We start from the raw sequence: 27220 nt of genomic DNA on the forward strand, positions 1-27220 counted from the left end.
TTAAAATGTACTAAAGAAATAAAAATTTAAAATATAATTTCAACCTACATAATAATTATGATGATAGGCATTTTTATTGTGACTTTTTTCACAAAAGAGCTTCATCTACTCTTTTTCTCCTTGCGTGACATTCGTCCCCTCCCCATTGTCACTCTTCATTGTCCATTTGTTAGACGATTATGTTAAGCCATTGCTATGAAATGTGCACTACCGATTTTGCAGGCCAGCTTGGTGAATTCATTGGCACTTTGCTTTGTCCATCTATTAGACAATTATGTTAAGCCATTGCTATGAAATGCGCACAACCGATTTTGCAGGTCAGCTCAGTGAATCATTATGGTTTGCATGAGTGTCAGTGGTGTGGGGGGTGTCGGTGGCAGGGATGTCATTTAACAGGCATTTTGCCTATATTTGACACCTAAAAAAAAATTATACATGTTTTTCTTAATGTGCTTGAAATTGGGGAAAACATATTTTTGATGGGAAACAATTTTTTGAAAATGTTACTAATGTTTATTTCTTTTCACTTTATTTTTTACCTACTGCTGACCATTACCTGATGAAGCTTAATACTGACCATTGTCCAACTCAACTCAACTTTCCCAAGAGTAAAGTTGGTCTGAGGTATATATTCACTTGCTTTAAATTCTAGATAATGAACATGTAGTGCCATTAAATGCATAGACAGTGCCCCTTTAATGGAATTATAACATACTTCTCATCATTGAACGACGTGTCGCCCAAGGAAAATAGGTTGTAGCCTGTCGGTTCGAAATATATATATATATATTATATATATATATATTATTGCCACATACACAACAAGAAATAAGAAACAAATAATCTGAAATGAAGCTTGGAGGCTGGAGTAGTTGAGTTGAGCACATATAGAACGACAGAGAGGATGATTGGGCTTTGGACCCCACCTACAGGATTCAAATCTACGATGAATATGGGGTTTTAGGGCCCTCTGGATAGTAGAGACCAATAGAGTCAAGAGTCAAGACTAATTCACCTCCCTCGATCATCAATTTATCATTCGATGTCCACGACATTACTCCACACTTACGAGCACCCCAGGTTAGCTTTCCCCTTTAACTTCATTAATTGAATTTGAATATGTATTTCTCAAAACGAGACCTTGAAACTCATTAATAAAACACAAAATATAATAATTGCAAAAGATTGGATTTTAATGAGTTTGAATGCTTTAAATGAATTTAAATTTTCATAAATTTGTTTTTATTATTGAGTTTATTTAGATGAATTTAAATTCTAAGAAATTTACTGAGTTAATGTTTTCAACTATTATTATATAATTTGTCTTTTTTAACTTTTACATATACTTTGAATGTTTTTTTTGCTTTGAATATCAATTTAAATGTCTTATAGATTATAAATAGAGATGTTGTGGCAAGTTCCATTTCTCCAGTGCCAATTGTAATTTTTTGTTTTTTTTAATAAAATTTAAATTTTCATAAACTTCTTACTTTGTCAAATTTTTTAACATAAATAAATCCAAGAAAAGAGTCCCATTGTTTTGAGTCAATTTAAGTGCTTTGTAAATTATAAACCATGAAATATGGATATGTATCTTGTCACTTGCAAGTTCCATTTATCCACTACCAAATATGTTGATTGTCCATACATAAGTCAAAAAATGGAGAATCCAAAGTCAAAGAGAAGCTCAGGTGTCTTCATATTGTTATTTTTGTCGGTTTCTGAGAATAACATAGGAGTCTTGGATTTGTGCTATGGGAGTCTGGGTTTCATTCTTTACCTTTTTCTAAAAAATAAGGTGATGTGATTTAATGGGTTTTTGTTGTTACTTGTTCTCTGCCTATTAACCCTTTTAAGAGACCCACAATCTCTAGTGTTTTATGCACATAACATTGCATTCGTTAGCTTTTTCTTTTTTTTCAATGGGGCACTTGGGAGAGGTTGTTGATTAGAATGTCTATCCCTTTTAATGGTTATGAAGTTGGAATTGTAGTAACGGGTCTTATTTTACTGTGTTGAGTTCTGTTGGAGTAGGTTTTCCCTTTTATTGTGAGGCCATTTTGTTTTAATTTGGTGTTTGTTGTCATTCTATCATTTACAAATTTTATTTGAAATTTAATAATATGATTATATAATTTAATAATATACTTTAATTTGGAATTTGTTGTCATTTTATCATTTACAAATTCCATTTGAAATTTAATAATATAATTTTTTATTAAAATTTTTAAGTTTTTATTATTAAAATTGTATTTTTTAATATGAAATGAATTTAAAGAGGTGGTTATTAATGAAGAGCCATGGTAATGCAAGAACTTAGAAACAACTATTTTTTTTTTTCCTTATGAGTAGATTTGTATGTGCATTCATGGTTTTATTAAAGTAACGAGTGCTTGGTGAAGCTCTAGTTGTGAATGTGTGGTAATACAGATTCTAGAACATGTGACTTGCACCGAACAACACTAATTCTATGAGCATATATCCACCAACCTAGCTTTAGTTTCTTGTGTTTTCAAATAAAGGGTTGACCTCTCTCAATATGAGGAATATTTATCTACAAGTGTAGTGTCCCTTTTTTTTGAGATAGCTTTGATGACACTTAGAGAGGGTAATTTTGATATAATGATATAATATTATGTGTGAGAAAATTATGTACATGCTTAAATGCTATAGACCTGGTTTGGGTCACCTAGTTGTTGTGTGCTTAGGATAATATCTATGGTTGTGTGTATAAGAATTGATTTTGGTTAAGAACATATTATCGATGTTTTCTCTTTTGGTATCTTAGTTTGGCAATATGTGTATGACATGGATGTTGATTCAGGATTGAGACATATAGATCCATGGATGATCATGGTTATGTGGAACATATGGTTAATTATGATTTATGGATGATACATGATAAAGAAAAGCATGTTAATGTGTCTCATTATATGGCAAAATCAAAAAAGTACTCAAATGAAAAAAGATAAAAAAGATAAATGAATATAAAAATATCAATTAAATGAGTTGAGTTTCATACTTGTTAATTATAGAAAATAAATGCTAAATTTGTAACAAAGCTAACTAACAATAAATTTTGGTGAAAGCTATAGTGAACCTATTTAATGGGTTCAGAAAATATAAATAATGTTATAAAAAGTAAATACTAAATTTGTAAATAAGTCAACTGATAGTAAATATTGGTAAAAACTATGGTTAATCACTCACAAAATATAAATAACTTTTTTAAATATGCATGTTTAAATATGTAAAGTTAAATGAAATGCTGAAACTCTTTAAAAATATATATAAAAATAGAATTAGAATTTCTAAAAAAACAATTTTATATATTATATTTTGAATAATATAAAATATGTTATTATAATCATATTTAAAAATTTTATTATAAAAAATTTAAAATTTATTTTAAAAAATTTCAAAAAATAATTTTAACATTTTGTTATATGTTATTTTCAAATTTCTATTAAAAAAAAATTATTTTATAAACTTGAAAGGATAGTTTCTTGGGTCGCGGTTTTATATATACAAAAAGATTATCATTTTTACTAGTATTTTAATAATAATTAAAAAATATGCTTACTTTTTATTTTTAAATTTGTTTAGCAATCTTTAGAATGTTTACAACACATCTCTTAAAGAAATTGGAATTAAAAAACATAAATCAATAGAGAAATGGGGGGTCGCAGTTTTGTCACTACTTAAAAATTTATGTAAAATATTAATGAATATATTTTAAAGAAAATGAATAAATTAGATAAAAAATATATATTAAATTTTAGAAAAAATATGACATGAAATTGAATTTAAATTGACATGTTTTGTCTTCTTTTACCACCACCTAATTCTTGATGATTTTGTAAATTTAAGAGTAAACATTCCAACTCCATTTATTTTTATAAAACTTCTTTGCCACAAAAAGGGAAAAAGTGATACACATTAACATGCTTTGTAACAATGATTCTATAATTATAAATGACTGTGGAAGTCATGATACATGATTTTTATGATTTTATATGCTTAATCTTGTATGGAGCAGGATGTGATATGGAACATGATTATTTTCAAACAAGGATGTTCAAATTTTAAATGGTTGCGGAAGTCATTTGTCAAGAACCAAAATGGTTGTGGAATTCATGCACAATCTTTGGTAAAACGTGAATAAGTTAATTATGAAATTCATTGATTCCTTTGGTCTATGAGATTGTGATGTGTGTAGGTCTTGGAACAAGGCCTTACCAACGAACCATCAAATGGGTATGAGCTCACAATCAGTACCTTAAGGTGAAGCATGGAGTTTCAAAGCAAAGTAGATGAGAAGCCATGGAAATTAGGGTGTGGAGTCCTAAATCCATGAAAGATAAAGACATGGAGTTTTGTATCTATAATAAAATGTTTAGGGCGCGGAGTCCTGAATATTTAAAAATATCAAGGTGTGGAATCTTGGATCTTTAGGTCAGGGCACAGAGTCCTTAATCTACTAAGGCACAAAGATGCACGCAATAGGGGTACGAAATCCCTATTCTCCAGAAGAAAAATAACACTCATGGGAAGCTCAAGGATGAATTTCCTTAATTAATCCTCTTTTCTAACAATCCTAGAGTGACTTTCTAAAAATATAAATTCATGTCTAGCATCTCAAGCATGACTTTTGAAAAATAGTAAATCACCTTATATAAATTGGCAATCAAGTATAGTTGAAGGAAAATCACTCAACTTATCACTAATCAATCCTAATTGTTCAATCTTGAATTAGTCCTCAATATTAATAATAATAATAATAATAATATTATTATTATTATTATCTTTTATGAGACTATGATATTATTATTAAAAGAGAATTACAAGTCACCTTCATCTCCTCAATCACTTCACACCTCTCTCCTTGATGACTCTCATGGCTCTATGTAAATCTCTCTCTTTTAATAATACATTACACTCTATTTTATGCACTCATCAAAGAATGGCATATTCCTCTTCAACTCATTAAAGACATGTCATAAAATATTCCTCTTACACTCTCTTTAATGCATAAGTTACACTATCCTTAACTAAGGCATACATACCTCTCCTTAATGGCATGAGTTACACTCCTCTAAATGGAATACAATGCATACATTTTACTCCTCCTTTATGACAAGAATTTATTGCTCCTCCTATAGATGTGTCTCATGTATTCTCACTTAGGGGGAGGGAAGTGCATGGTGATACCAAGAGTTGGAGAGATTTGAAAAATATTATGAGAGTGAGAGACTTGGAGAGTAGTCAATTGCTTTAGAAATGATTTTGAAACTCCTAATCTAAATTACTATGTAGCTCTACCTGGTGGAGCTGACCATGAGTGGTGTTGGGAGGAAGTGGAACTTATTTTCCTTAGCTTTCCTTGGATATCTCTCTACTACTATATTTTGGTATTGTTTGTGAGCTCTTACAACTTGGGGGTTCCACGGGGGGAAGTTCTCCCTGGATATGGTTGGGAGGAAAACCGGATGGTTCACAATGAGTTGGTAAGGATATTGGAGCAAGAGCACAATCTCATTGGAGCTGGAGCATATTCCCATCTTTTTGGAATTGTATAAATACACTGCTAGGTATGTTCATAAGAATTCTTGAAATTTTAGTTTATTATTAATTTAAAAGTGTTGTAAAACTTAAAAATTCATTGGAAATTGGTACTTGTGAATGTTTATGAGATATTTACATATTTATTTATGAGCTAACCAATAATGAATGGTAGATGTAGTTGAGAATGTACATGTAGGGGGATTAAAACAATAATGTGTTGCCAAAGCTTTAAGTTCATTTTATAATGAATTTTTATCCATTGCAAGTTGTCATGAGTTGACTACAATACCATATTATCATAAATTTGAGTTTTTTTTTCATGTACAGTTGTAGATGAAGTTTGCACACTAAGTGTTTGACAAAGTGATAAATGAGATAGTAGGAATGTTTTTGTTGTTGTTATTTTAATAAATCACATCTTTGGAACGTTCTATTACTTTTCCACTCAACATCAGGATATATCTATGCCATTTGGCCATTTAACCCCACATTTGATTCCAAAAAAGTACTTTGCAGAACCCAGATCGAAAATATGGGCGATTTTACAGATTGCTTTTGTCAATTATATGCATATGTTTTCGAGTTTTTTATGAAAAACTAAGATTGTTTAGTCCCTGTTTTAAGATGCCAACATTCAAAGTTTCAATTTTTTAATTTTTTGAGTTGAATAGGTTGAAGAAGAATCTCAAATTCATTTTTGCCAAGTGTTTGGCAAAATGCCTCAATAGTTGTATATTGCATGCTTGCAAAGTTTTTGTCAAAATGCCTCAATGGTTGTAGATTTCATGTTTGAAAAGTGTTTGTCAAAAGACATGAATGGTTGTAGTTTTTGTGCATTTAAATTGTTAGAGTAAAATTCCTACTTACCGTCATGCAAAGTGTTTTTCAAAAGACATGAATGGTTGTAGTTTTTGTGCATATAAATTGTTAGAGTAAAAGTCCTACTTACCGTCATGCAAAGTGTTTGTCAAAAGACATGAATGGTTGTATTTTTTGTGTATATAAAATGTTAAAGTAAAATTCATACTTACCGTCATGCAAAGTGTTTGTCAAAATACATGAATGGTTGTAGTTTTTGTTCATATAAATTGTTAGAGTAAAATTCCTACCTACCGTAGTTTTTATGTACTACAAATGTATGAATAGACTATTTGATGGGTGTAGCTTCTTATGTCTCCAAGTTTTTGGTATGAACATGAAAATTAATATAATAGTTTGCTGAAGTGTCAATAGAGAATAGGATTGTTGTTACTTTTATTATCTAAATCTTTCATAAAAAAAAATGGGGTTTTTGGCAACAATTTTATAGTGACATTCTATAGGATTTTGTGCAAGTGAGCATAAGAAGTTGTCTTAGCTATATGTGTTTATGAGTGCATTCTTGTGCTTTAATGACTATAGAAAACAACTACTTGTACCCAATTTATGCAATTTCATTGTTTTACATGACACTTTTTGAAGAATAACATGCTTCTGAATTAGTAGCAGTGGTTTCTTTGTTTCAACATTCATTATATAATTCTCATGATTGCAACATTCCCTTAATAATTGGGATTGGGAATTCTAATTGATGAATTTGGAAATGTCGTTGGGTCAATATATTTTGTGATTCTATTTCATAAACATATCATATTTATTAGATTTATTGATGAAGAGAGACATATTCTTCCCTCAGTTACCTTGCTATAGGTAGGTTAATACTCATACACTTATATGTGATTTTTGTAAAAGAAGTATAATACTTTTGTGGTTATGATATCAAGAGTCAATAAATGAAGCTTATTTAGCATAATCTAGGAAATCAAATAGGTTGATCTAGCTTAATGTTCGCACATGGAATTATGGTAGAATTTATTTCCACTCTTACTTAGAGCTCATGTATAAGTATGAAAAGAGCACATGTTATGATCTTTTAAACTTGAGAGGAAATGTGTTTTGGAATTGGTCTTAAGGGAAAGTTATCCCTGACTTCTTATGTTATATTCTTACATTGAAATAGTTGAAGGAACATGATTACATGATAGCTAAGTTAGTCATATTATGAGTAAAACAAAAATAAAATAAAAAATAAAAATTGAGTAATAGTATTCAATGTGACCTTTACTTCTCTATACTATTGATGGTTGGTAAGGTGGGACCTTACATATGGTATCAGAGCCAAGTTAAAACACTAGGGCCTAATGGGCCAACATGCTTGCTTGTAGGTTGATGCATGAATGGTTATTTTGCATGCATGTTGAATTATTGTGTATGTTGACTTGGAAGCATATTGGTTGCATAAAGGATATTATTATTATTATGTCATTTAGAAACTCGTGAAAGAAAAAGAATGGCTTCTTATATTCCTTTATATTTTTGTTAAGACAAATTATAAGAAATATGATAAAGGACTTAAAGACGTGTAGGGAAATGATGTGCTTGAGAAGTTGGGGTTAAACCCAGGCATGTGAATGGTTTGATTTTCAATTGGTAGGTGAGATATGTGGAGTGGATGCATGGTTGCATATATGTTTAATGCATCATTATCAATGTGATATGGGCCTACTAGCCATCTCTACTAGTTGAAATTGTATCTACCAAGAAAAATATTAGCCTAATCTAAACTATAGCATGATGGCATTGGTGTGTATTCTTTGGGAATGTGTGTCAAGTGTAAGGCCAATATTCAATTAACATGATGATTGAGTTCGTCATGTTAATTTTGACTCTTTTCTTACCTACACTAATGGAAACTTAATAGAAGCTAACTTGAAGGATGTCACTTTTAACTATGAATGAAGATTCAAGAGTAATGTATGTGCATTAATTTGATGTGTTAAAATATGATTTGGGAATACATTCTTAATGAGTAAGAATGAAATTCCTATGATTTCTTTGATGTGACTTGTGTAGTTTGGGTTGACTTTATGCATCAAATAACTTGAAATTATTCAAAAACTAGGTTGAGGTATGACCTTCCGAATAAACAAGAGGCTTAAATGACTGGTGCATGAAGGGTTGTGGAAGCCATTTGAAGGAACACTTGAAGGTTATGTTTTCCCTAAGTTATGTATGGGTGTGGAATCCATACTAGCATATATATATATATATATAGATATGAGTTGATGTATGCATGTGGAATCTATACTAGCATATATCTATGAGTTAAGTAATTCTTCTGGTTAGAATGAACAAAAATATTTTGATGAAATCTCAGACATGATTAAGGAGGATTGATTATGTGTAATTAAAGTTAAATGTATAAAGATTCATAACATGAGTTTGCTTGAGATTTAAATCCATTATTTTATTTTTATTACAAATGAAGATACTAAGATTGGTATACTAAACACCATTAGGTGGTTTAGAATGTTTGGAATAATTGATTTTGATATATGGAATCAAGTGTGAACTAGGTATCTATCCTCTAGTATTTTAATTATTTTGTATGTGTTGGATTTAGGTAGAATTAAAATGATTGAAATATAGAAACATATTATTGTGATAAGTTGATGAGATATCCTTTCTATTGGTTCAAGACAAGTTAGGTATAGGAAAGCCATAATAGTCTCTTTAATTATTTTGTCACTCGAATATTGGTTGAATTCTATTTAGCCAAATTAATTAGAGAAATTATGAGGATTTAACTCATGAACTGCTCTAAACTATTGCTAGTTAGGTGATCGAGTCAAAATTCATATTGTTTATGAACTTGATGACCTGCTTTCTTGGAATTTGATTAACTTGTAAACTGTTAAGAGAATAACATGTTTTGAAGATAAACATTTTATGTGGTGTGGACTTTGTTTTATTTGAACTTGAAGAAAAAGGTATGTGATTAATGAAAAGCTTAGTTGAGTTCTTGTTTTACAAGAAGTGATATTTTGGAGGGAGAAATTGAAGGAGAGTGATATCACATTTTGATGAATTGGAATTCTTGCATGATTTTGAAGCCTAAGATGATTTTATTATATGTCGAATGGAAGAGATTGAAGGATTTAGGACTTTTGTTCTTGGATGTATAGTTGTATGAGTAGTCAGTAATCCTACAAAAGGTTATAATATTTTGAGAGGTAAAAAAAAAAATTATCCTTAGGCTAGAAATGTCTTTATGATAGTCTAAAGCTTATTTAAAATAAAAAAGATTCATAATTTGAGAAATGTATGGTTTTCATAATTTTTTTGTTTTTGTTTGTCTGTATGTATTAATAGTAAGGAATAAGATGCGAAACCAAATGGATTGAATAATTATTGAATAGAAATTACGAGTGATTTTGTAGTGGGAAAACAAGTTGAATTATAGTTATCAAGATATATTCAATAATATAGATATTGTATTTGTATAATTACAAAAGTTGTTCTTGATTACAAGCCACTTTCGAAAAGATATATTTAATTCTTTTTGGAATGAATATCTGCTAACTGAATCATTCATAATTGATTCTCAAGTAAGATAAGTGAATAATAATGAATATTGTGGGAATTAAAGGAATGGTCTATAATACAAAAGTGGGTCAATGAGGACCGTATGGAACGTCAACTTGTTAGTTTAAAAAAATGGTGTCTTAAACCTAAAATTGTAATTTTTCCTAAAGATTAAGCATTTAGTAAAAACTATAAGTAGATCCTAAAGATTTTGATTGCAAGAATGTCTTATGGAATGAAAAGGGGAAATTTGGATTGAGAAGATATAAATTAAGTGAGATGTAAGAGTGGGTTTTATATAGGACATCATGTTTTGTTGCATAGTTTCACTGGCAATTGTATGTGGATGATTTTATGCTTCTTGTATGAAAATTTGATTGTCAGATGGGATGGACCATTATTGTTTTTTTTTTACAACCAATGTGTGAGCTATTTATAGCTTGGAAAGATCAACGTACTATAGAACCAAGAATATGACACATGTAGGATTCATGTAGACTATGAAAAGGAACATGTAGAATATCAAAATATTATAGATATCTTAATTAGATGTCATATAAATTACATAAAATAGTATTTTGATATGGTACTATAAATTGTATGGCTGGTTTTGATATAGAAATATTTTTCATTTTATATAGAAACATGCCTAATATGGCATGGATATATTTTCTACTTAATTAAGAATGGTATGTTTCGGTTTTCATGGAGTTGCTTCCGATTTAGAAAACATTAAACTATGGCTTGGCATGAAGAAAAATATATCAAATACATATACATAAGCTTAACACCTTAGTGATAGGAGAATAAAAAATAACTAAGTATCTTATGACCATAGGAAAAACTTCGGGCCACGTTTAGCCCAAGAGGGGGAGTATGTAGTGTCCCTTCTTGGTGAGATAGCTTTGATGACACTTAGAGAGGGTGATTTTGATATAATGATATAATATTATGCATGAGAAACTTATGTACATGCTTATATGCTATAGACCTGGTTTAGGTCACCTAGTTGTTGTGTGCTTATGATAATATCTATGGCTGCGTGTATAATAATTGATTTTGGTTAAGAACATATTATCGATGTTTTTTCTTTTGGTATCTTAGTTTGGCAATATGTGTATCAACATTTCAAGATTGAGACACATAGATCCATGGATGATCATGGTTATGTGGAACATATGGTTAATTATGATTTACAGATGATACATGGTCTATATGATGAGAAAGATGTGGCAGGTACATAGTTATTTGCAAATAAAGATGCATAATTATAAATGACTGTGGAAGTCATGATACATGATTTTTGTGATTTTATATGTTTAATCTTGTATTGAGCAGGATGTGATATGGAACGTGGTTATTTTCAAACAGGGATGTTAAAATTTTAAATGGCTGCAGAAGTCATTTCTCTAGAACCAAAATGGTTGTGGAAGTCATGCACAATCTTTGGTAAAATGTGAATAAGTTAATTATGAAATTCATTGATTCCTTTGGTCTATGAGATTTTGATGTGTGTAGGTCTTGGAACAAGGACTTACCAATGAATCATCAGATGGGTATGAGCTCACAATCAGTACCTTAAGGTGAAGCATGGAGTTTCAAAGCAGAGTAGATGAGAAGCCATGGAAATTAGGGTGCGGAGTCCTAAATCCATGAAAGATAAAGACGTGGAGTCTTGCATCTATAATAAAATGTTTAGGGCGTGGAGTCCTGAATATTTAAAAAGATCAAGGTGTGGAATCTTTGATCTTTAGATCAGGGTGTGGAGTCCTCAATCTACTAAGGCACGAAGATGCATGCGATAGGGGTACAAAATCCCTATTCTCCAAAAGAAAAATAACGCTCATGGGAAGCTCATGGATGAAGTTCCTTAATAAATCCTATTTTCTAACAATTCTAGAGTGACTTTTTAAAAATAGAAAGTCATGTCTAGCATCTCAAGCATGACTTTCCAAAAATAGTAAATCACCTTACATAAATTGACAATTAAGTATAGTTGAAAGAAAATCACTCAACTTATCACTAATCAATCCTAATTGTTCAATCTCGAATTAAGCCTCAATATTATTAATAGTATTATTAATATTATTATTTTTTATGAGACTATGATATTATTATTAAAAGAGAATTACAAGTCACCTTCAGCTCCTCAATTACTTCACACCTCTCTCCTTGATGACTCTCATGGCTCTATGTAAATCTCCCTCTTTTAATAATACATTACACTCTATGTTATGCACTCATCAGAGAATGGAATATTCCTCTTGAACTCATTAAAGATATGTCATAAAAGATTCCTCTTACACTCTCTTTATTGCATAAGTTACATCATCTTTAACTAAGGCATGCATACCTCTCCTTAATGGCATGAGTTACACTCCTCTAAATGGAATACAATGCATGCATATTAATCCTCCTTTATGATAAGAATTTGTTTCTCCTCCTATAGATGTGTCTCATGTATTCTCACTTAGGGGGAGGGAGGTGCATTGTGATACCAAGAGTTGGAGAGATTTGAAAAATATTATGAGAGTGAAAGACTTGGAGAGTAGCCAATTGCTTTAGAAATGATTTTGAAATTCCTAATCTAAATTACTATGTAGCTCTATCTAGTGGAGTGACGATGAGTGGTGTTGGGAGGAAGTGAGACTTATCTTCCTCAGCTTGCCTTGGATATCTCTCTACTGCTATATTTTGGTATTGTTTGTGAGCTCTTACAGCTCGGGGGTTCCAGGGGGAGAAGTTCTCCCTGGATATGGTTGGGAGGAAAACCAGATGGTTCACAATGAGTTGGTAAGGATATTGGAGCAGGAGCAAAATCTTATTGGAGTTGGAGCATATTCCCATCTTTTTGGAATTGTATAAATACACTGTCAGGTATGTTCATAAGCATTCTTGAAATTTTAGTTTATTATTAATTTAAAAGTTTTGTAAAACTTTAAAATTCATTGGAAATTGCTACTTGTGAATGTTTATGAGATATTTATAGATTTATTTATGAGCTAACCAATAATGAATGGAAGATGTAGGTAAGAATGTACATGCAGGGGGATTAAAAGAATAATGTGTTGCCAAAGTTTTAAGTTCTTTTTATAATGAATTTTTGTTGTTGTTGTTTTAATAAATCACATCTCTGAAACGTTTTGTTACATTTTCGCTCAACATCAGGGGATATCCATGCCATTTGGCCATTTAACCCCCCATTTGATTCCAAGAAATTACTTTGCACAACCCAGATCGAAAATCTAGGTGATTTTACATATTGTTGTTGTAAGTTATATGCACCTTTTTTTGAGTTTTTGATGAAAAACTAAGATTGTTTAGTCCCTGTTTTAAGATGCCAACATTTGAAGTTCCAATTTCTAAATTTTCTGAGTTGATTAGGTTGAAGAAGAATCTCAAATTCATTGTTGCCAAGTGTTTGGAAAAATTCCTTAATGGTTGTATGTTGCATGCTTGCAAAGTGTTTGTCAAAATGCCTCAATGGCTGTAGATTGCATGTTTGCAAAGTGTTTGTCAAAAGACATGAATGGTTGTTGTTTTTGTGCATATAAATTTTTAGAGTAAAAGTCCAACTTACCGTCATGCAAAGTGTTTGTCAAAAGACATGAATGGTTGTAGTTTTTGTGCATATAAATTGTTAGAGTAAAATTCCTACTTACCGTCATGCAAAGTGTTTATCAAAAGACATGAATGGCTGTAATTTTTGTGCATATAAATTGTAAGAGTAAAAGTCCTACTTACCGTCATGCAAAGTTTTTTTCAAAAGACATGAATTTCTATAGTTTTTTGTGCATATAAATTGTTAGAGTAAAAGTCCTACATACCATAGTTTTTATGTACTAGAAATTTATGAATAGACTATTTGATGGATGTAGCTTCTTATGTCTGAAAGTTTTTGGTATGAACATAAAAATTAATTTAATAATTTGTTGAAGTGTGAAGTGAGAATATTATTTTTGTTACCTCTATTATCTAAATCTTTCATAAAAAAGGGGGTTGTTGGAAACAATTTTATAGTGACTTTCTGTAGAATTTTGTGTAAGTGAGCATAATAAGTTTTGTCTGAGCTGCATGTGTTCATGGGTGCATTCTTGTGCTTCAATGACTATAGAAAACAACTACTTGTGCCCAATTTATGCAGTTTCATTGTTTTACATGACACTTTTTGAAGAATAACGTGCTTCTGAATTAGTAACAGTAGTTGCTTTTGTTTCAACATTCATTATATAATTATCATTATTGCAGCGTTGCCTTAATAATTGGGATTAGGAATTTTAATTTATGAATTTGGAAATGTTGTTCGGTCAATATATTTTGTGATTCTATTTCATAAATATATAATATTTATTAGATTTATTGATGAAAAGAGACATATTCTTCCCTCAGTTACCCTGCTATAGGTAGGTTAATACTCATACACTTATATGTGATTTTTTGTAAAAGAAGTATAATACTTTTGTGGTTATGATATCAAGAGTCAATAAATGAAGCTTATTTAGCATAATTGAGGAAATCAGATAGGTTGATCTAGCTTAATGTTCTCACATGGAATTATGATAGAATTTATTTCCACTCTTACTTAGAGCTCATGTATAAGTATGAAAAGAGCACATGTTATGATCTTTTAAACTTGAGAGGAAATGTGTTTTGGAATTGGTCTTAAGGGAAAGTTATCCCTGACTTCTTATGTTATATTCTTACATTGAAATAGTTGAAGGAACATGATTACATGATAGCTAAGTTAGTCATATTATGAGTAAAACAAAAATAAAATAAAAAATAAAAACTGAGTAATAGTATTCAATGTGACCTTTACTTCTCTATACTTTTGATGGTTGGTAAGGTGGGACCTGACAACAAGTAATTGGGTTACCATATTTATTTATTTTTTAAAGTTGTTCTCGTTGATCTGTTCTTTCATAACATACTGGAGACCAAATTAAAAAATTTTGAAAAATCTCTTTACAATTAATAATACATATCATGTACTTATAAGATATGCATTGCAAACAAAACACCTATGCTCAGCTCCTTTACCTACTTTTGTGCCATAGAACCAGTCTTCATGACCACCGGCTATACCATTTGGTGCTTAGCACTGTTAAGCCCTATGTGGGAACATTTCCTTTGTTAACAACTTTTATGTCATTGGCCCCGCTTCCACGCGAGTGACCACACCGTACACGAACAGTGGAGATCCCAAGCTCTTGACTTTTTTGTTAATTGCAATTCTTAACAAGTTACAAGATTCTAGGTTTCGTGGATGACCCTGATTCTATTGCCTATGTTCCTTTGGTCATGTTTCCAAGCGTAACAACAAAGGGATAGGTATAGCCTGTACTTAGCCTGAAACCTCCCAAGAGCCTCAACGACTCTATTCTCTACATCTTAGGTACATTTATACAAGAAAGTTCCCAAGGGTTGGATCCGAGCGTTAAGCTCAGAGCTCTCAAACCTGATTCCTTTTATTATCTACCATGCCCCTAGTCTTCAATGGATGCATGAGACCCTGTGCGAGCGTGTAGTCGGTAGCTTCTTCTATCCCGATGCATTCTCATGTGCCTCCATATTATTTTTTCTGGGCTCCATCCAGCGGGATGAGCTGTCAATGGGGTCCACTTGAAACCCTTTTTACACTTGTTATTGGCCACCACTTTTTCAACTTCCATCATGTCTCAACGCTGTCTAACCCGTTGCATTACTTTATGCTCCCATAATGAACCCATCGGGCTCTGCCTTATGGGATGAGTTGTCCCATGGGGTCCTCTTGCTACAACAAGAGCTAATGGAATGACTCTCTGGGCTTAGCTAACTGTTGATGTGCCCTATATCCCATTGTCCGACGCTTTCTCTATGTACCGCTTTAAATCTTTTGGGCTCATACCACTGAGATGATGTCACCATGATGTCCCTCCTACCATGTGTCAACTTGTGAGTGGTGACACGTGTCACCCATAAAAGGGTCACCTGAGTGCCCAAAAATGTTGAATACACCTGCCATGTGTCCATTTTGACTTCATCATTTGCTACCCTCTTGACCTATCATATGTTGACACATGTCCTGTTGTTAGAGAGGAGATAGAAGGTCCGATGCAGGAGCATCCAAGTGAAAAGGGAACAGCTGGGAAATGTTTTTATTTTTATTTTATTTTGCTAGATAGAGAGGTAAACATTTTGAGTTTCTATTTTATTTTGTTTCATTTAAAATTAAGGCTGACTCAGCCATTGTTTGTTTTTAAAATTAGGCAAGCAGATCAAGATGGGATTAGTTAGGGACTTGTTTAAAGAAGCTATTAGACAACTAAAAAGTAACTGAGGAACAATTCCTCAACTCTAAAGAAACTACTAATAATGCATTGAAAAGGAAAAACCAGAGCTCATTGAAGAGCTGCCATCCAGAGAGGAGAGAGAGATTAGAAATTGTAACTTAAAACTATTTTGAATCTCTATAGAAACAAACAATTCTAAAATATGTCATTAAGGAAGTAGAGTAGTTTTATTATTTTTCCTTGTGCATAGATGTCTGAGGCATCTAAATGAAAGCAGGACACTGAAACATTTTATTAAAGAATCCGAATAGCATCAGCAAGAATCTTGTAATAGGAAGCATCTCAAATCGAGAACCAAACAGAGGTACACCAATATATATTTTTTTCCTTTTTCCTCAACAAAAAGACTAGGCACCATTATATTCAACACTTCAAGCATTTCCTGTACATTTCATTTTCATTTCCCATTTAACAATTACCTGTACAAAATCTATAAACCTGGAATCGTGGAGGGTTCCAAAACCCATACAACAAAAAACATTACAGTTCACAAACTAAACACTAATCAAATAGCGAGGGCATGAACACCTCTGGAACTACATCCATACCTGTAGGAATCTAAACCCCAAGGGTTGTAACCGATTACAAACAGAACAAGAAACAGAGCAATTACAGACAAAGCAAGCAACAAAGGAAGAAAGAAACAACTACAGCCACAAAAAGACCCTACTCGGGTTTTCCCTAAGCCCGTGAACAGTGCCAAGGATGAAGCCGTGGAGCAATTTTCCCCTGGAAGGACCTGCACCCACCATAGAAGAGGGCAGTGGTTAGATAGGGATGCGATACCAAAACACATTGAGTAACATACCAGAAAGAGAAGCGATGGTTTTACCTTGAGGAGGACCGATTCCATGACGAAGGACAAGAGCTAAGACCCACAACAGAGGGTTTCTCCCAGCAGAAGTGCCATGAACGTGTTCTACCTACTCACCAAGGAGCCAGAAAATTACAAGCTCAAAAAGGAAGGGTGAAATTGCAATTGGAACGAGAGCATTACCTGAGAGCGAGTTTGTCGAGCCGTCCTGTGCAGCAACTAGGCAGGAACTTGTGTTTGCAGAGCTGAACCATCACCAGACCCAACATCAAACATGAAAATCACCACAAAACAGAGCAGAAACAAAGCTTGAGCTAAGTGATAGAGACAAATAGACTTGCGGGTGGAAAATGACATGAAGCCCTCCAAAAACTAGAGAAGTGAATCGCCACATAGAGCAAGCAGAGGCACAACACCAACAAACCACAGGGAACAAGTGAAGCACAACAAACCACCATATGGGACAAGCAAGGCACGACACTTACCAGCCATTGCGAGAACCAGGCGAAAGCACTGAGCACCCACAGAGCCAAACCATAACAAAGAATAAATGAATTCCAAATACCCTCAGCGAAAGTGATAACCCATGGTTGCAAGCCTGAGGCCAATACAAAGGGCGGAAAGAATACCATAAAACACATTAAAGCCATATACCAAAACCCTGCCAGTAACTTTAATTCAAAAGGGAAAGAATTAAACGGTCATAGCTACATGTCCCTCCTCGGGATTGCCACCAACTTTTGGTATTAGAGCAAATTGTTCCTTTCTCTCAGTAAAGATGGAGGTAGGAAGAAGGGGTCAAGGAAGAGCCATCATAAGAGTAGTAGATGAAGGGTTAATAGAGGAAATTAGGAATTTAACTTCACATTTGGTAGCAGTGGAAGCAGGAAGGTGTAGAGATCCAAAAGGTAGGGATGATAGTGAGGAGGAAAACATAGCCATGCTAGATGGGTCAGATGAAGAAGGACTAGAGGTTAAACTATTGAGGTCAGATTACCGAAGCTCTCTAATTATGATGGTAGTTTTTCCATAGAGGCATTGTTAGACTAGATAAGTGAACTAGATAAATATTTTGAATATGAAAAAATCAACGAAGACAAGAGGATCAGGTTTGATATCACCAAGTTGAAGGGACATGCAACACTATGGTGGGACAATGTACAGGCAAAAAGGAGGAGATTGAACAAACCATTGATTAAAAAATGGGACAGGATGGTTGCTATAATGAAGAGCAAGTTTCTGCCTAAAGATTATCAAATTGCCCTTTATAGACAAGTATAGAACCTGAGGTAGAGAATGATGACCGTAAAGGAATATACTGAAGAATTTTATAAAGTTAACCTGAGAGCTGGTTATGTTGAAGATACCCATGAGAAAACAACGAGGTTTGTAAACGGTGTATGGATGGATATCCTAGATGAAATTAGTATTCTCTCCCCTAAAACCATAGACGAAGCTTATCAGAGTGCTTTGGAGGCGAAGGAAATGATTGCTAGGAAAAAAAATGCCAGAAGAGGACGTGGTTCTGGTAGAGGTTGGAGACAGACCATTGGCAGAGGTAGGAATGCCAATAGCAATGAAGAGGGTAGTAGTTCGAAGACTTCGGGATAGACTAAAAGGGAAGGTAACACCAGAGGAGGAAGGTCATACTAGCGAGGAAGAGGTAATGGAAGAGCCAGAGAAAATGCCTATCAGTGTTACAAGTGTCACAAGTGGGGACACATATCCTTTGAATGTCCTGAAAATGAACAAATTGGGCAGAGGGGAGCATATGTTGCTCAGCCCGATGAAGTGGAGGCACCACCACAGGAGGTGGAAAATATGCCATAAATTGGGGAAGCCTTGGTGTTGAGCAAGGTATTATTGAAACTAGCTAAGGAAGTAGCTGATCAGACACAGGAAAGAATTGTTCCAGACTGTGTGCAAGTCGCATGGAAAATACTGCAAATTAATCATATATAGCAGAAGTACTGATAATATGGTAGCTATTGAAATGGTGGGGAAATTGGGTATGAAGAATTTGAAGCACCCAACTCCATATAGGGTGTCTTGGTTGCAGAAAGGTCACCAACTATTGGTGGATAGGCAGTGTTAAGTAGAGTTTCATGCTGGCAAGTACAAGGACAAGGTGACTTGCGATATCATGCCTATGGACGTGTGCCATATTCTGTTGGGTAGACCATGGCAGTATGATAGGAAGGTTGTCCATGATGGGGAAACAAATTGTTACAAGTTTGTTAACTATGGGATAGAGCATACGCTAGTGCCCATGAAGGAAGAGGATGCTGTAGAAACTAGCAGGACAAAAGCATTACTGTTAGGCGGAAAAGAGTTTCTGTGACAGATGGAGGACGATGAAGTGAAATATGCAGTTGTGCGAAGGCCAAAACTAGTATTGATCCATACTGATGTCACTGACTTGCCTAAAGAAATACAGAACATGCTGCCAGAATTTAGTGATATTGTGGTAGACGATCTACCGAACAAATTACCACCGAAGCGGAGCATTAGTCACCATACTAATTTTATTCCAGGAGCCAATTTTCCAAACAAGGATGCTTACCGGATGAGTCCGAAGGATAATGAAGAAATCCGGAAACAGGTGCCAGAGTTGTTGGATAAAGGATTGATTCGGGAGATTTTAAGACCTTGTGCAATTCCAATTGTTTTAGCTCCTAAGAAAGGGGGTGAGTGGCGAATGTGCACTGATTCCTGGGCCATTAACAAGATCACTATCAGGTACAGGTTTCCTTTACCTCGGATGGATGATATGATGGATTGTTTGAGTGGAGCAATGTACTTTTCAAAGATAGACCTGAAAAGTGGCTACCACAAAATCAGAATTCGAGAAGGTGATGAGTGGAAGACAACTTTCAAGACTAATGAAGGCTTGTACGAATGGTTGGTTATGCCATTTGGATTGAGCAATGCCCACAACACATTCATGTGCTTGATGAATGAGATGCTAAAGGAATTCATTGGTAAATTTGTGATTGTATATCTGGATGATATACTTATATTCAACAAGACGAAGGAAGAGCATTTTCAACATGTGAGGTATGTATTGGAAAAATTGTAGCAAAATAAATCACTGGTAAATTTGAAGAAATGTTCATTTTTCAAGAAATAGTTAATTTATTTGGGATTTGTGATTTTTGAGAATGAACTAAAAATGGATCCGGAAAAGGTTGAAGCTATAGTTAGCTGGACGTCTCCCAGAAGTTTGTTTGAGGTACGGAGTTTTCATGGATTGGCGAGTTTTTATCAGAAATTTATTAAAAAATTTAGTGGGATTTGTGCACCCATGGTGGACACCATTAAGAAGGAAAATCAACCTTTCCATTGGAAAGAAACAACAGAGAATATTTTTCAGCTACTCAAAAGAAAAATTACTGAAAAATCGATTTTGAGATTACTAGACTTCAACAAACTTTTTTAAGTTCGTTGTGATGTGAGTGGAATAGCCATTGGTGCAGTACTTAACCAAGAGGACAAGCTAGTAGCCTATTTCACCGAGAAGCTAAATGAAAGTATGCAGAAGTAAAGGTCTTATGACAAGGAGTTTTATGCAGTTGTTCAAGCGCTAAAGCATTGGAGACATTATCTGTTGGCCAATGAATTTGTCTTATTTTCAAACAATTCTGCATTACAGTATATTATGTAACAACATAAGATGAACCATAAACATGCGAAGTGGGCGGAGTACCTGTAGAGTTTTACGTTTATGTTGAAACACATTAGTGGTCAATCCAACAAAGTGGCAGATGCATTAAGAAGGAGGAATTTGATCCTATAGGAAAGTACGATACAAGTATTAGGATTCGAACATCTTAAGGACTTGTATGAAGCAAATGCAGATTTTAAGGAAGCTTATGAAGCTTGCCAAAATCCATTGTTGAGAGATGATAGTTCATGGCTAGACTATAATATGCAGGAAGGGTTGCTATTCAAAGGAGGGCAGTTATGTATTCTGAAATGTTCTATGAGAGAGAACTTAATCCAGGAAAAACATAATGGAGGTTTAGCCGGGCATTTTAGCATAGACAAGACCTTGGATCAGTTGAGCCACTTTTATTATTGGCTGAAGATGCGTAGAGATGTACAGAGGTTTGTGACTAGATGCAAAGTGTGTCAGCTTGCAAAGGGACACAACTAGAACACAGGGTTGTATACACCCTTACTTATTCCGAACAGACCATTGGACTTAATCAGTTTAGACTTTGTCATAGGTCTGCTGAAGACACAACGGGGATTTGATTCCATCATGGTGGTGGTGGATCGTTTCACCAAAATGGCACATTTCATTCCATGTAGGAAAACCAGTGATGCCACACATGTAGCACATTTGTTCTTCACAGAGATAGTCAGATTACATGGCTTGCCGAAGTCTATTGTTTCGGACCAAGACGTTAAGTTTACAAGTCATTTTTGGTGGACCTTATGGAAAAAATTAGACACCAAACTAAACTTCAGCTCAGCTTATCATCCATAGACCGATGGTCAAACCGAAGTGGTGAACCGAAGTTTGGGAAATTTATTGAGGAGTTTGGTTGGAGAAAATTCTCGACAGTGGGATCGTGTGCTTGCACAAGTGGAATTTGCTTATAACGATTCACCCAACCAAAGTACGGTAGAAGTGCTTTCCAGATCCTATATGGAATTCACCCACATGGAGTACATGAGTTATGGGATTTGGGTCAGTTGGAGCCCAGGAGTGCCGATGGTGAAGATTTCGCAAAGGCAATCAACAATCTTCATGAACAGGTGAAATTAAAATTACAAGACAACAACCAAAGATACAAGCAGAAGGAAGATTTGAAAAGGCGAGTGGTACAATTCAATGTAGGAGACCTGGTATTAGCTCACCTACGAACGAGAGGTTTCCTAAAGGTGAATACAACAAGTTCAAAAAGGAAAGAAATTGGGCCTTGCAAGATTCTTCGGAAATTTTTTGCGAATGCTTATGAATTGCAGTTACCCCAGGTATTGGAATTTCACCCATTTTTAATGTGGCAGGTCTATACCCCTACATTATGGAAGATGAAGAAGATAGTTTAGAAAGACAAACATGGGACACCCAGAATGAGAATGATTCGTGGATTAAAAAAATGCCCCCAGCAAATCCTTTGGAGATCGAACAGATCCTAGACACCCAGGTGGCCAGACGGACTCGAAGGAAAGAATACTTGCGGTACCTAGTCAAGTGGAAGAGTCATCCTATTGAAGATAGTTCTTGGTTAGATGATGGCTAGATTCAAAGCGATAGGTACTCTATTAAAGAGCTCATGGACAGGAGCCATGAGTTTAATTCACCCCGGGAGCCTGATGCAGGAGCATCCGAGTTAAAGGATGACAGCTGGGAAATGCTTTTATTTTTATTTTATTTTGTTGGACTGAGAGGAAAACATTTTGAGTTTCTGTTTTATTTTGTTTCATTTAAAACTAAGGCTGACTCAGCCATTGTTTGTTTTTAAAATTAGGCAAGAAGATCAAGATGGGATTAGTTAGGGACTTGTTTAAAGGAGCTATTAGAAAACTGAAAAGTAACCGAGGAACAATTCCTCAACTGTAAAGAAACTGTAATAATGCATTGAAAAGGAAAAAGCAGAGCTTATTGAGGGGCTACCATCCATAGAGGAGAGAGAGCTCAGAAATTATAACTTACAACTATTTTGAATCTCTATAGAAACAAACAATTCTAAAATTTGTCATTAAGGAAGTAGAGTAGTTTTATTATTTTTCCTTGTGCATAGATGTCTCAGGCATCAAAATGAAAGCAAGACAATGAAACAATTTATTAAAGAATCTGAACAACATTGGCAAGAATCTTGTAACAGGAAGCATATCAAACCAAGAGCCAAATAGAGGTACACCAATATATATTTTTTTCCTTTTTCCTCAACAAAAAAACCAGGTACCATTATATTCAACACTTCAAGAATTTCCTGTACATTTCATTTTCATTTCCAATTTAATAGTTCACTGTACAAAATCTATAACCCTGGAATTGTGGAAGGTTCTGAAACCCATACAACCAAAAAGATTACGGTTCAAAAACTAAACGCCAATCAAATAGCGAGGGCATGGACACCTCTGGAACCACATACATACCCAGAGGAATCGAAAACCCAAGGGTTGTAACCGCTTACAAACAGAACAAGCAACAAAGCAATTACAGACAAAGCAAGAAACAACTACAACCACTGAAAGACCCTACCTGGGTTTTCCCTAAGCTCGTGAATAGTTCCAAGGACAAAGTCGTGGAGCAACGTTCCCCTGGAAAGACCTGCACCCACCATAGAATAGGGTAGTAGTTAGATAGGGCCGCGATACCAAAATACAGTTAACAGTAAACCAGAACGAGGAGCGAGGGTTTTACCTGGAGGAGGACCGATTACACAATAAAGGACAAGAGCCAAGACCCGCAACAGAGGGTTTCTCCTAGCAAAAGTGCCATGAACGCATTTTTCCTACTCACTAAGGAGCTAGAATCTTAGAACCTCAAAAACGAAGGGTGAAATTGCAAGTGGAACAAAAAGATTACCTAAGAGCGAGTTCACTGAGCTGTCCTGTGCAGCAACTAGGTAGGAACCTATGTTTGCAGAGCCAAACCATCACCAAACCCAACATCAAACATTCAAATCACCACAAAATAGAGCAGAAATGAAGCTTGAGCCAAATGATAGAGACAAATAGACTTGCAGGTGGAAAATGACCTGAAACCCTCCAAAAACCAGAGAAGTGAATCACCACAGAAAGCAAGTAGAGACACAACATCAAAAAACCACAGGGAACAAGAAAAGCACAACAAACCACCATACGGGACAAGCAAGGCATGATACTTACCAACCATCGCAAGAAACAGGCGAAAGCATGGAGCACCCACAGAGTCAAACCATAGCAAAGAAGAAATGAATTCTAAATACCCTCGGTGAAAGTGATAACCCATGTTTGCGAGCCCAAGGCCAGTACAAAGGGTGGGCAGAATACCATAAAACACATTAAAGCCATATACCAAAACCCTGCCACTAAATTTAATTCGAAAGCGAAAGAATTAAATGGTCACAGCTACATGACCCTCCCCGGGATCGCCACCAATTTTTGGTATCAGAGAAGATTGTTCCTTTCTCTTAGTAAATATGGAGGTAGGAAGAAGGGGTTGAGGAAGAGCCATTAAAAGAGTAGTAGATGAAGGGTTAAAAGAGGAAATTAGGAATTTAACTGCACGTTTGGCAGCAGTGGGAGTAGGAAGGTGTAGAGATCTAGAAGGTGGGGATGACAGTGAGGAGGAAAACATAGCCATGACGGATGGGTCAGATGACGAAGGACCAAAGATTAAACTATTGAGGTTAGTTTTGTTGGCTAGCAGCAAGCCAAGACCAAGGCTCTCTAATTATGATGGCAGTTTGTCCACTGATGCATTGTTAGACTAGTTAAGTGAACTAAATAAATATTTTGAATATGAAGAAATCAGGGAAGGCAAGAGGATCAGGTTTGTTGTCACCATGTTGAAGGGACATGCAGCACTATGGTGGGACAATGTATAGGCAGAAAGGAGGAGACTGAACAAACCATTGATTAAAAAATGTGACAAGATGGTTGCTAGAATGAAGAGAAAGTTTCTACCTCAAATTTCCCTTTATAGACAAGTACAAAACCTGAGGCAGAGAACGATGACCGTAAAGGAATATACTGAAGAATTTTATAAAGTTAACCTTAGAGCTGGTTTTGTTGAAGATACCCCTGAGAAAACATCGAGGTTTGTAAATGGTGGATGGATGGATATCCTAGACGAAATTAGTATTCTTTCCCCTAAAACCATAGACAAAGCTTATCAGAGTGCTTTGAAGGTAGAGGAAAAGATTGCTAGAAAACAAAATGCCAGAAGAGGACGTTGTTCTGGCAGAGGTCAGGGACAGACCTTTGGCAGAGGTAGGACTGCCAACATCAATGAAGAGGGTAGTAGTTTGAATACTTTGGGACATACTGAAAGGGAAGGTAACACCAGAGGAGGAAGGTCATACCAGCGAGGAAGAGGGAATGGCAGAGGTAGAAGAAATGCCTATTAGTGTTACAAGTGTCACATGTGGGGACACGGGTCCTTTGAATGTCTTGAAAATGAACAAACTAGGAAGAGGGGAGCATATGTTGCTCAAACCGATGAAGTGGAGGCACCACCACAGGAGGTGGAAAATATGCTAGAAACCAAGGAAGCCTTTGTGTTGAACAAGGTATTATGAAATCAGCTAAGGAAGTAGCTGATCAGACAGAAAAGAAAGAATTGTTCCAAACTGTGTGCAAGTTGCATGGGAAATGCTGCAAATTAATCATAGACAGTGGAAGTACTGATAATCTGGTAGCTACTGAAATGGTGGGTAAATTGGGTGTGAAGAAGATGAAGCACCCAACTCCATATAGGGTGTCTTGGTTGCAAAAAGGTCGCCAACTACTGGTCAATGAGTAGTGTGAAGTAGAGTTTCATATTGGCAAGTACAAGGAAAAGGTGACTTGCAATATCATGCCTATGGAAGTGTGCCATATTATGTTGGGCAGACCATGGCAGTATGATAGGAAGGTCATCCATGATGGGGAAACAAGTTGTTACAAGTTTGTTAAAGATGGGATAAAGCATACGCTAGTGCCCATGAATGAAGAGGATGCTGCAGAAACCAGTGGGACAAAAGAATTATTGTTAGGTGGAAAAGAGTTTCTGCGACAGATGGAGGATGGTGAGGTGAAATATAGAGTTGTGCGAAGGCAAAAACCAGTATTGATCCATACTGAAGTCACTGACTTACCTAAAGAAATACAGGACATGCTGCAGGAATTTAGTGATATTGTGGCAGACGATCTACCGGAAAAATTACCACCAAAGTGAAGCATTAGTCACCATATTGATTTTATTCCAAGAGCCAGTTTTCCAAACAAGGCTGCTTACAGGATGAGTCTGAAGGATCATGAAGAAATCTGGAAATAGGTGCAAGAGTTGTTGGATAAAGGACTGATTCAGGAGAGTTTAAGCCCTTGTGCAGTTCCAATTGTTTTAGCTCCCAAGAAAGGAGGTGAGTGGCGAATGTGCACTGATTCCTGGGCCATTAACAAGATCACTATCAGGTACAGGTTTCCTTTACCTCTGATGGATGATATGATGGGTTGTTTGAGTGGAGTAGCGTACTTTTCAAAGATAGATCTAAAAAGTGACTACCACAAAATCAAAATTCGAGAAGGTGACGAGTGGAAGACGGCTTTCAAGGCTAATGAAGGCTTGTACGAATGGTTGGTTATGCCATTTGGTTTGAGAAATGCCCCCAATACGTTCACGTGATTGATGAATGAGATCCTGAAGGAATTCATTGGTAAATTTGTGATTGTATATCTGGATGATATACTTATATTCAGCAAGATGAAGGAAGAGAATTTTCGACACGTGAGGTATGTATTGGAAAAATTGCAGCAAAATAAATTACTGATAAATTTGAAGAAATTTGCTTTTTTCAAGAAAAAGTTAATTTATTTTGGATTTGTGATTTTCAAGAATGAACTAAAAATGGATTCGGAAAAGGTTGCAACTATTGTTAGCTAGCCGTATCCCAAAAGTTTGTTTCAGGTATGGAGTTTTCATGGATTGGCGAGTTTTTATCGGAAATTTATTAAAAAATTTAGTGGGATTTGTGCACCCATGGTGAACACCATTAAGAAGGAAAATCAACCTTTCCATTGGACAGAAACAACAGAGAAGAGTTTTCAGCTGCTCAAAAGAAAAATTACTGAAAAAACGATTTTGAGATTACCAGAATTTAGCAAGCTTTTTCAAGTTCGTTGTGATGCGAGTGGAACAGCCATTGGTGCAGTACTCAACCAAGAGGAAAAGCCAGTAGCCTATTCCAACGAGAATCTAAATGAAAGTAGGTAGAAGTACACGTCTTATGATAAGCAGTTTTATGCAGTGGTTCAAGCACTAAAGCATTGGAGACATTATCTGTTGGCCAATGAATTTGTCTTATTTTCAGACAATTCTGTGTTATAGTATATTATGCAACAACATAAGCTAAACCATAAACATGCGAAGTGGGTGGAGTACCTGTGGAGTTTTATGTTTGTGTTG

This window comes from Pinus tabuliformis, chromosome 9 (assembly GCF_031772625.1).
Source record: "Pinus tabuliformis cultivar Carrire ecotype Pingquan chromosome 9, CPIR1, whole genome shotgun sequence".
Taxonomy (NCBI): domain Eukaryota; kingdom Viridiplantae; phylum Streptophyta; class Pinopsida; order Pinales; family Pinaceae; genus Pinus; species Pinus tabuliformis.